Genomic DNA, 10840 nt, shown 5'->3' with positions numbered 1-10840 from the left:
TTGCTCAGGACAGGTTATCAGAGGGTTCTAGCTCTGTTGAGCAAGTGTAATCGTCAGGGAATCAGCCTCAGTACCCAGTGCTAGTGAGCTCTGGATGTTTCTCAGACTAGCTGTCAGGTTTACCATCTGTTAGGAAATTTGAGATGGGAGTGAAAATGGTATCTGGACGCAGAACCAATTCGTTCTTGCCTTTTCCTACAGAATGGCACCTGCAGAGAGAGCTAAGAGTTATCAGAATAGTGGAACGTTGGGGTAGATAAGGTTTTATCTGACTTAGTACTTCACCCTGGAATGTTTCCAGTGTTGTTGTGGGAAACGAAGGATGATTCCTTAAGCTTTGATTGTTACAGATTCGTTTAGTTAAGAAGAAAGGTAAAAAGTAAGGATCAGAGTAGCGCAGCGAAAGCTGTGGAGTTCAGAAAAAGAGTGGAATACTAATTCTGGAGTATGGACTCAGATCAGGAAGTAGAGTTTCAGAAATGCTTTTGGTACAGAGCAGTGTTAGGCTTTACTTGCCTGTTATTTGTTTGTTTTGTGTTTACATTCGAGGACGAATGTTGTTATAAGGGGGGTAGATTGTAATACCCGGCTCGTTCAAGCATCGGACTTCCTTCCGTCAGGTGGAATCTCGGATGTCGGATTCGTTTTGAGGGGTATTGCAAGGGTAACCTAAAGGTTTTACAAGGTTTTAGCAAGGTTTTGTTTTAAGTGTTTTCCGGTTTTGAAAGGCAAGGGAATGAGTTTTCAAGAGAAAAGACCAAGGAGGCAGAATGCAGGTTCGGCCGCCGAAGGTCATGTTCGGCCGCCGAAAGTGCTATAGGTTCGGCTTCCGAAACTTCACGTTAGGCCGCCGAACGTTGCATGGTTTTGCATGTAGTTTCGGCAGCCGAAGGAAGGGCGGTTGGCCACCTATTTAAGCCCCGTTGACTGGCCATGGAGGGTGCTGGAAGCTCTCTTTATGGTCAAGGTGGGGTTTAGGTTCTCCTTGGATGTTTTTATGATGTTGCCTCAAAGCTTTCAAGGTTTTTATGAGTTTTCACTTGGTTTTGAAGGTTTTGAGTAAAAAGAGGAAGTTGTGGAGCTTGAAGCTTGAGGAGCTTGGTTTCTCCATGTTTTGAAGCTAGGATCACACCAGCCAAGAGGTAAGTGTTGATCCTTATGTTTTCTAGTGTTTTAAGCAAGTTTTATGGAGGGAAAGGGTAGAGTTCCATGGTGAGGTGTACAAGGAGGTTTTTGAGGGTTTTTATGCATGAGTATGTTTATGTGTTATGGGTGTTGTTTGTTGGGGTGTTTAGGTAGTTTTGGACCCCTTTGTGCATATAGTTGAGTATATGCTTGTTTTGTGTGTTGAGATGCATGTTGAGTGAGGTTTGGGGGAAGTTGAGTATGAGGTGAGCGAGGTTCTGCCTCACTGGAGAACCCAGCTTCGGCCGCCGAAGAAGGGTTCGGCCGCCGAACGTGTTGAGGAGGTGGTTTCGGCTGCCTCAACCTGCCCCCGAAGGATTGGACTTTCGTCTCTGGAGGGGAGGTTCGGCCGCCGAAGGTGCCGCCGAAGGTTGAGACTTTCGTCTCTGGAGTGTGGTTTGGCCCCCGAACCATGCCCCCGAAAGGGTTCGGCCGCCGAAAGTTGAGATTCGGCCGCCGAAGGTGCATGAGTTTCGTCTCTGGAGAGGACATTCGGCCGCCGAACCTGCCGCCGAAAGTGTCCTGTCCAGCCTTCTTTTGCATGCTTTATGTGTTTGGTTTATGAGCTTGTAGAGGGGTTTTGGGGAGTTGTTGTAGAGTTGTTTATGAGTTGTTTAGAGTGTGCTTGACACCTCAATCGAGTCCGTTTGTGTAGGTTTGGACCCGACAGTTCAGGGAGGTTGTCAGGAGTAGCAGTTACAGAGTCAGTACAGTTTCTGCCAGAGGAGCAGAGGTGAGTAGAACTAAACTTAATCTTTTATTAAAGAAACATAATGCTTTAGCATAGTTCATGCATCATGAATGCTATGATATGTATTAGGGTGCTTGCATTAGAATCACGAATGTGAAGCATTGCATATTATGTGATCAGAGATTAGGTGGACCCAGGCGACTCCAATAGCCTAAGCTTCGGCTCCTGTCATTGTGTCAGGTCAGTTGGGCAATTACTTGTTGGAATGCCCTGTGTAGCTCCTTTGGGAGGCCAGTGTTGACAGAGGGTATTTTTGGGGTCATGTCTACCTTCGTGGGGATTGGACCAAGGCGACTTCAATAGCCCGTCGAGGGAGTTTTGGGGTCATGTCTAATCCAAGATATTTGTGTTGTGATGCATTTTCATATATAGTGCGTATGAATGAACTGTTTTCAGTGTTTCTACTCACTGGGCTTTAGAAGCTCATCCCTTTCCCTTAATCCCAGTTTTGCAGGTTCAGAGTAGCTGGGAAGGGTAGAAGCATCAGAGTTGCTAAAGGATTTGCATATGTAATAGTATAGTGTGGACATGATGTAAGTTAAAGGATATATGTAAAGTGATGTAATAGTTAGTCAGTTAAGGTATCAATGTATTAGAATGTGCTTTTGCCTATTGTTTAGTGTATGTGAATCCCTAGTGTATGCATGTATCCTGTTTTCCAGTTGCTTGATGAGAAATGAGTCAAACCAGGCTTAATACATGTTGTGTTTCGAAAACCCAGTGACTTATAACTGTGAGGGAAGACAGGGATTACTTCCTTTGACCCAAGACCAGTGCGGAGGAAAGACCAGGTTTGATTCCTGTGATCCATAGAGAGGCCAATAGAGAAGACCAGGTTTGATTCCTGTGACTCTATGGTAGCCAAGTTAACTTATGATATGCTGACCCTACAGGGTGGGTTCTATGTTTCAGAGCATAGTGCATGGAGGTTACTTGGTAGAGTATCACTGCTTTAGTACAGATAGCCCTGAGGGCTAGTTCAGATTAGTACGTCTGAGCATTTGGTTCACATGATTGGACCTATAGTACAGTGTTTTAAAGGTTAAGTCTGGTAGTTTTAAAGACAAGTTTTAAGAAGTAATAGTCGAGTCGGATCATGTATGGGATTTTAACAGACACACAGAGTTCATAGCAGGCTTACTACGGGTCCCGGCGGCCTTAAGCCGATCTGGATCCTAGTGCCGAGCAGTTTGGGCCGTTACAAAGAGGGTACCGGTTTCCGGGCTGTTACACAAATACTCACTGAAAACTCTGTTCATGAGATCCATGAATGCTGCAGGGGCGTTAGTTAACCCGAACGGCATTACTAAAAACTCATAATGCCCATATCTGGTCCTGAAAGCTGTCTTTGGCACATCTGCTTCTCTGACTCTCAACTGATGATACCCGGACCTCAGATCTATTTTTGAGAAACAACCTGCTCCAGCTAGCTGGTCAAATAGATCATCGATCCTAGGCAGGGGATACTTATTCTTGGTAGTGACCTTGTTCAACTGCCTGTAGTCGATACAAAGTCTGAGAGATCCATCCTTCTTTCTGACAAACAACACTGGAGCACCCCAAGGTGAGGTACTAGGGCGGATGAAACCCTTATCTACCAACTCTTGCAGCTGCTCTTTCAGCTCTTTTAACTCTGCTGGCGCCATCCTGTAGGGAGGAATAGAGATAGGTCTGGTACCAGGCAGCAATTCCATTATAAATTCTATCTCCCTATCAGGTGGTAGTCCTGGAAGCTCATTTGGGAAGACGTCTGGAAACTCTCGGACTACTGGAACTGAGGCTAGTTCCCTAACCTGTCTATCTACCTCTCTCACATGAGCTAGAAACCCCTGACAACCCTTCCTAAGCAAACGATGAGCCTGAAGGGCTGAGATCAAACCTCTAGGAGTACCCCTCTTGTCTCCTCTGAAGACACACTCTGACCCATCCTGGTCTCTGAGACTAACTACCTTGTCTCTGCAGTCCAAGGTAGCTCCATATGTAGATAGCCAATCCATCCCTAGAATGACATCAAAATCCGTCAAATCTAGAATCACTAGGTCAGCTGGAAGGCATCTACCCTCTATGAACACTGGACTGAAGCGATAGACGGATACTGCCACTGATGGGTCACATTTGGGTCCACTGACCCAGAGAGGACACTCTAACTCTGAGATCATCAGACCCAATCTCTCCACGGCTCTCGAAGCAATAAAAGAGTGAGAAGCACCGGGGTCCATCAAAGCATACACATCAGAACACCCAATTATAAGATTACTTGACACCACTGTGTTTGACGTGTTTGCTTCCTCTTGAGTCACAGTGAAGATCCGTGCTGGGGCTACTGGACCTTCACCTCGGGAACCTGCCGTTGAAGAAGAGGCTGACCCTCTCTCTCTGCCTCTGCCACTACTCTGAGGCATGGCTGGAGCTGCTGGCTGTGCCACACTGCCTGAGCTCATCTGCTGGGATGGTGCCATAAAGGTCAACTGAGGACATTCCCGAGCAAAATGTCCCTCCTGCCCACACTTAAAGCAGGCTGTAGATCCCATACGACAAACTCCTTTGTGCGGCCTTCCACATCTCATGCACACTGTACTGCCTGTGCTAGAGCTTGAGCCACTACCCATTCCCAGACTCGATTTGATCTTGTTCCAGAACTTGCCTTTCTTGGCCTTAAACTTTTCTCCTTTCTTGCTGCCAGAAACTGCTGCACTGGGGGTCTTAGAACCCGAAGACTGTGCCACATGTTGTTTTACTGTTCCTTGAATAATGGCACTCGCCTCCATCTTCCTGGCGGCATCCACTATAGAGTGGAAACTCTCTTTCTCTGCTGGAAGAATCAAGGAGGAATACCTAGGATGCAGTCTCATGGTATATCTCCTTACCTTCTTCTGGTCAGTGTCATACGCCTGACCCACATACTGTAACAGATCCAGAAACTTGTCTGTGTATTCATCTACACTCATCTCTTCAGTCTGCCTTAGCTGCTCAAATTCTATCACTTTCAACTCCCTGGAACTGTCAGGAAAAGCCCACCCTGCAAACTCATTGGCGAACTCTCCCCATGACATGCTGTCTGTAACAGCCCGGAAACCGGTACCCTTCCGTAACGGTTCCAAACTGTTCGGCACTAGGATCCAGATCGGCTTAAGGCCGCCTAGACCCGTAGTAAGCCTGACATTCCTTCTATAAATCTGGTCTAATCCTATACATGATCAATCTTTTCATAAAACTTTATACTTTTAAATACCCCAGGCTTACCCCGAGGGACTGTAACTAAAACTTTTCTTTCCTTTTTCCAAGCTTAACTCATGCATGCTCGTTCTCATTAAGCTTGGCCATAAAAATTCATCTGTAAAACATTTCCTGCATCGTAAAAACATTCATTTCAAAACTCATGATCATGTACCCCTTATCGGATTAGCCAACTATAGACATAATATCACTCTACACATTAGGCATAGCACATCTCTAAACCATATTTCATATACTCTTCATAGCTTTACTTATCTCTTTACATTCATACATCTCATGTCCATACATCATCATGTCCCCAACTATATTATACATGCATACAAACAGAACATATCCTCACTTACATTACCCTTACATAACCATCTATTCCATTACATCTCAAACATAACCCTTCATGACGTTAGTCTCTACCATCTTTAACTGCTCATAACTCCTTCCTATTATCCATCACTATAACTGGCCCTGCAAAAATGGGAATAGGGGAGAGGGATGAGCTTCTAAAGCCCAATGAGCGGAAACCATGAAAACAGTTCATAAAAACATATGCTCTCATGCTATGCATCACATCACAACAATACACATCAAGGAAGAAGTTGTCACCTATAGCCCTCCACATATTGGACTCCTGTATCACTTAACTTTTCTCCTGAAAACATTTTGTCTGGGCGATTAGGCCTCCTGACTGCTTCCTGAAAACTGCTTTCCTGAAAACGTTTTGTCCGGGCGATTAGGCCTCCTGACTATATTGACTCAATAACAGGGGCGGTTAGGCCTCCCTGTTCATACTCATCATACTTGACTCTTTACTTCTTTTCATGTCATGTCATAACATACCATTTTGAGGGCTACAGGATCACTCAACCTTCATCCACATACTCAACAAATTATGCAATGCGACACCTTCGTGAATTCTAATGCAAGCAACCTAGTATCTCATGGCATTCATGATGCGTGTCTCATGCTCATATCATTATAATCTTTAAACAACATTTTTAAAAAGATGCATAGTTAGTTCCACTCACCTGACGCCTCTGCTCTACTACTTGGGCCAACTTTATACTGTAGCTAAACACCTCTTCTCTGACCAATTCCTACATCAAAGGACTCTCATGAGGTGCGAAACATCTCTAGCATAACTCTAAAACACCTTCCCAAAACCCCTCTAAAGCCTCATAAACATGCATGAAAATTCATGCAAAGGAAGGCAAAACAGAGCACCTTCGGCGACACGTTCGGCGGCCGAAAGTCTCCTCCAGAGACGAAACTCACATACTTTCGGCGGCCGAACCTCTACTTTCGGCGGCCGAAAGTCCTATTACTATCCCTTCGGGTGCACCTTCGGCATCCGAAAGTCTCGTCCAGAGACGAAACTCAACCTTCGGCGGCACCTTCGGCGGCCGAACCTGAGTTCTTCCAGAACCCAGTTCATGCACAAACACACTCCCTTAACCCTTCCTAACTCACTTCACTTGCATATAACCTCATAAAACTCCTAAAACTCTCCATAAAACATGCTTAAAACATCATAAAACACAAGGATCAACACTTACCTCTTGAAGAACTAGAGTTGGTGAGATCCTATCTTCACAACGTGAAGAAATCACTTCCAAAAGCTTAAAACTCCTTAACTAGCTCCTTTTTGCTCAAAACCTTCAAACCCAAGTTAAAAGCTTACTACAACTTTGAAAGAACTTGGAAAAACTAGGAAATCATGCCAAGGAGGACATGAGCTCACCTTGGGTGGGAAGAGGGAGAGAACTCTCCTCTTGAACCGACCTAAGGGGCTTTTATAGAGGGCTTGGTCAACTACGTTCGGCGGCCAAACATGCAGGCGAAACCATGCAACGTTCGGCGGCCAAACTTTTCTTTCGGAAGCTGAACCTCAAGCACTTTCGGCGGCCGAACGTCACCTTCGGCGGCCGAAACTGCATTTTGTCTCCTTCGCCGTTTTCTCTTCAAAACTCAAAACCATTTTACTTAAAAACCATAAAAACACTTAAAACGTATAAAAACCTTGTAGAAAACCTTTGCTTAAACCCTTACAGGCAACTCTGACATCCGAAATTTCCCCGGACTACAGGAATTCCGATGCCTGAGCAAGCCGGGTATTACACTGTCCAACTTGGGGTCCACATAATTCTTGAACCACTCTCGAGCCTTCTTGCATTTGAGTGTGAACCCTGCCATCTCGATGGCTCTACTATCATCAGCTCCTAACTCATCAGTTATCATCTTAACCGTTCTGAGGTATTCAAATGGATCATCTCCCGTATTGAATTTGGGAGCATCCAACTTTAGGTACTCTGTCATTTTCACTTTGCTTCCCTCAGCTGAGTTAGGTTGAGGTGCTTAGACAATTGGGGCTACTGGTTCTGGTGGTGGAGAAGGTGCTGAACTTGGCTCTGGGTAGGTTGTACTGGGATGGAAAGGTGTGGGTGGATACATGGGATATGGTGGGTAAAAAGGAGGATAAGGCATATAAGGCATGTAGGTAGGATATGGGGTAAAGCTAGAGTAATCCGACGTACCCCCCATCGGATACCATGGGCCCTGTGGAAAGGGTGGATAATGGGGTGGATAACCAAATCCCGAGGCCTGAGCGCCTCCCTGAGACTCGCCCAGATCCTCTTTAAACCTGCCCATACCCATACTTTCCTCTCTTGGCTGCTGATCCACATCCATAGCCTCCCTCACTTCCTCTGAGCTCCCTCCCTCTATCTGCTCCTCTTCTGCTCTCGTCAAAAGACTTTCTAGGGTCCCTTGACGTACCCTCCCTGCTAGACCTCTGAGACCTTACCCTTGGCAATGCAGGAGGACGAGCATCTGACCCCTCATTCACTAGTGGGACTCCAGTCAATCGTGCAGATCGACGAGTTCCTCTCATCTTACCTTTCTGGAAAACAATACATAACATCACACATCAGCATATAAACATCACATAACAACAATGCACATGCCTAACTCATGGCATTACACCTCAGCAAATAGACAGGACTCAACATCCTATCCTAGTGGACATGCTTTCCTATTGTGCTTGACCTACTATAACCTCTATGAGCTCGACACTCTATCTAGGTCCGACCATATGAACCTAGGGCTCTGATACCAATCTGTAACGTTCTGAAAATCGGACTGCTACCGGCGCTAGGATCCAGGTCGACTTAAGGTCGCCGGGACCCGTAGCAAGCCTGCTATACTCTCTGCATACCTGTAAAATCCCATACATGGTCAAACATTTTCTGGAAAAACATAAAATGGATGCTCTGAACCAAGGCTCAACTTGTGCATGCACTATCTCTATACTATAAAACCCCTTACTAGAGCTTGCTCTAGACGGGTTCAACTCATACTCTGTTAAGCCTGGTTTTTCACATACTGATAAAAACATTCATAGCACATAAACAGACCATGTATAGAAAAGGATTTACAACATGGGTCAAGCACAATACTCTACACTATACAAGACTAAACCATTTCTTTATTACATTTACATGTCCACTCTATGCTATTACACAAGCCTTTACTCTTCCTGTACCCTGCTGACTTCCCTCTGACTCTGATCCTGCAAGACTGAGGTTAAAGGAGAGGGATGAGCTATACTAGCCCAGTGAGTAGAACAAATCAAACATGTCAATAAAACATGCTCACATGCAATGCATCACATCACAAGTAAATCACATCATCTCAGACGGACTGATTCAAAATTCCCTCAATCTGTGCCCGGTCCGCGAAGGAGCTCCTCAGGACTTTATTACGTACCCTAGGGTGCCTGTGCCCGGCCCTCTCAGGGCTCCTCAGGACTTTACTACGAGGGCTAATGTAATACCCGGCTAGACTCCGGTATCGGAATTCCTACCGTCCGGTGGAATCTCGGATGTCGGAGACCTCTAGAAGGGTAAAACCATGTTTTCATAAAATGTTTTAATGTATTTGATGATTTTAAGTAAAAAGGAAAATGAGTTTTTGCATGAAAACAACCTTGGAGGAAAACCCAGGTTTGGCCGTCGAACATGCAGGCATTTCGAGTGTGCCTTAGGCCCCCGAAGGCATAAGTGAGGGAAGTCCAGGTTCGGCCGCCGAACCTCAAGTTCGGCCGCCGAACATGGCATGCATGCGGAGGCACGTTCGGCCCCCGAACGTGGCCTGGCCAGCCACTATAAAAGGGTCCCTTAGCCGAAATGGGCGAGCTTTTCTCCCTATTTTCGGCCAAAGTGAGCTCTCCGCCGTCCCTCACCAATCTTTGAGTTCTTCCTTCAAATCTTTCACGATTTTCACAAGTTTTCATCTTGTTTTGAAGATTTTCAAGTTTTGAGCAAGTTTTGAGCTTGGAGACCCAAGGAAGTTGAAAATCTCCCATCTCCAAGATTAGGTCGTCTCTCTCTCGATCTTCAAGAGGTAAGAGCCGATCTTAAGCTCATTGCATATTTTAAGTAAGTTTCATGAAGATCTATGGGGTAGAATGCATGTTTAGCTTATAGTTAGGGTTATGAGTTTATGTTGTGTTTTTGAACAATGTGACTTGCCAATGCATGTTTGATGTGTTGTAGATGGGGTTTAAGATAGTTTGAAGCCCCTAGGAGCTTGTATGCTTGTGTTTGTGTGTTGTAGAATAGGTCTATGCATGTTTGGATGGAATGGGAGGCGTATATGCATGGAAGAGCTGAGTTTCTGCCACTAAGGGAGAAACCAGGTTCGGCAGCCGAAGGAACTTTCGGCCGCCGAACATGCTTGCGGAAGCAGCCTTCGGCTGCCGAAGCTTGCCCCCGAAAGGAGACTTTCGTCTCTGTCTGGGAGTTTCGGCCGCCGAAAGTGCCGCCAAACATGCATGAGTTTCGCCTCTGTCTGGGAGTTCGGCCGCCGAAGGTGCCGCCGAACCTGCCCGACTTTCGGCTCTGGAGGGACTTTCGGCCGCCGAACCTGCCGCCGAAAGTGCCCTGTCCAGCCTTTCTTTGCATGTTTTGCATGATTGTTTTAAGGTGTTTTAGGGGGTTTTTGGGGAGTATTTTAGAGTCATGTTCTAGTATGTTTAGTCCCTCATTTGAGTCCACCTGTGTAGGTTCGGACCCGAGGAACCGAGGATCCCAACAGTGAGTTCAGCTGCTTCGGTATTGTCAGAGTCAGCCAGAGGTGAGTGGAACTAAACTTAATCCTTAAAATTGAGAAACTAAATGTTTATCATGTTTCATGCATCATGAGTATGCAATAGGATGATTGCATTAGATTTCACGAATATGTTGCATTGCATTCTTTATTGTTGATGTGGGTGAATGTTGGATGACCCAATTAGTCCCTGAGGGAAGACTAGGACCCCATTCTACGGCCTGGCACGGATATGGGACTCGAAGACCAGGAGCCCAGAGGAGGCCCGGGGCAATGGTAAGTAATGTATGATATGACAGGAAGACCAGGACCCCATGCTACGGCCTGGCACAAATGATGCTGGGACTATTTGGTGACAAGTTCACCCAACCCTTATGTGAATTGTCTGTGTTATGATGCATTTCATTGGAGCATTGTTTGTTAATATGTTTTTATGGTTCTACTCACTGGGCTTTTAGCTCACCCCTCTCCCTTAACCCCCAGGCTTGCAGGTACAGGGTAGATCAGGAGGTCAGCAAGAGTAATGAAGTCTTGTGTATGTAATAGCTAGAATGTGGACATGACAAA

The sequence above is a fragment of the Manihot esculenta genome, chromosome 17, assembly GCF_001659605.2.
Source record: "Manihot esculenta cultivar AM560-2 chromosome 17, M.esculenta_v8, whole genome shotgun sequence".
In the NCBI taxonomy this organism is placed as follows: Eukaryota; Viridiplantae; Streptophyta; class Magnoliopsida; order Malpighiales; family Euphorbiaceae; genus Manihot; species Manihot esculenta.
Note: the sequence above shows the minus strand (reverse complement) of the source record.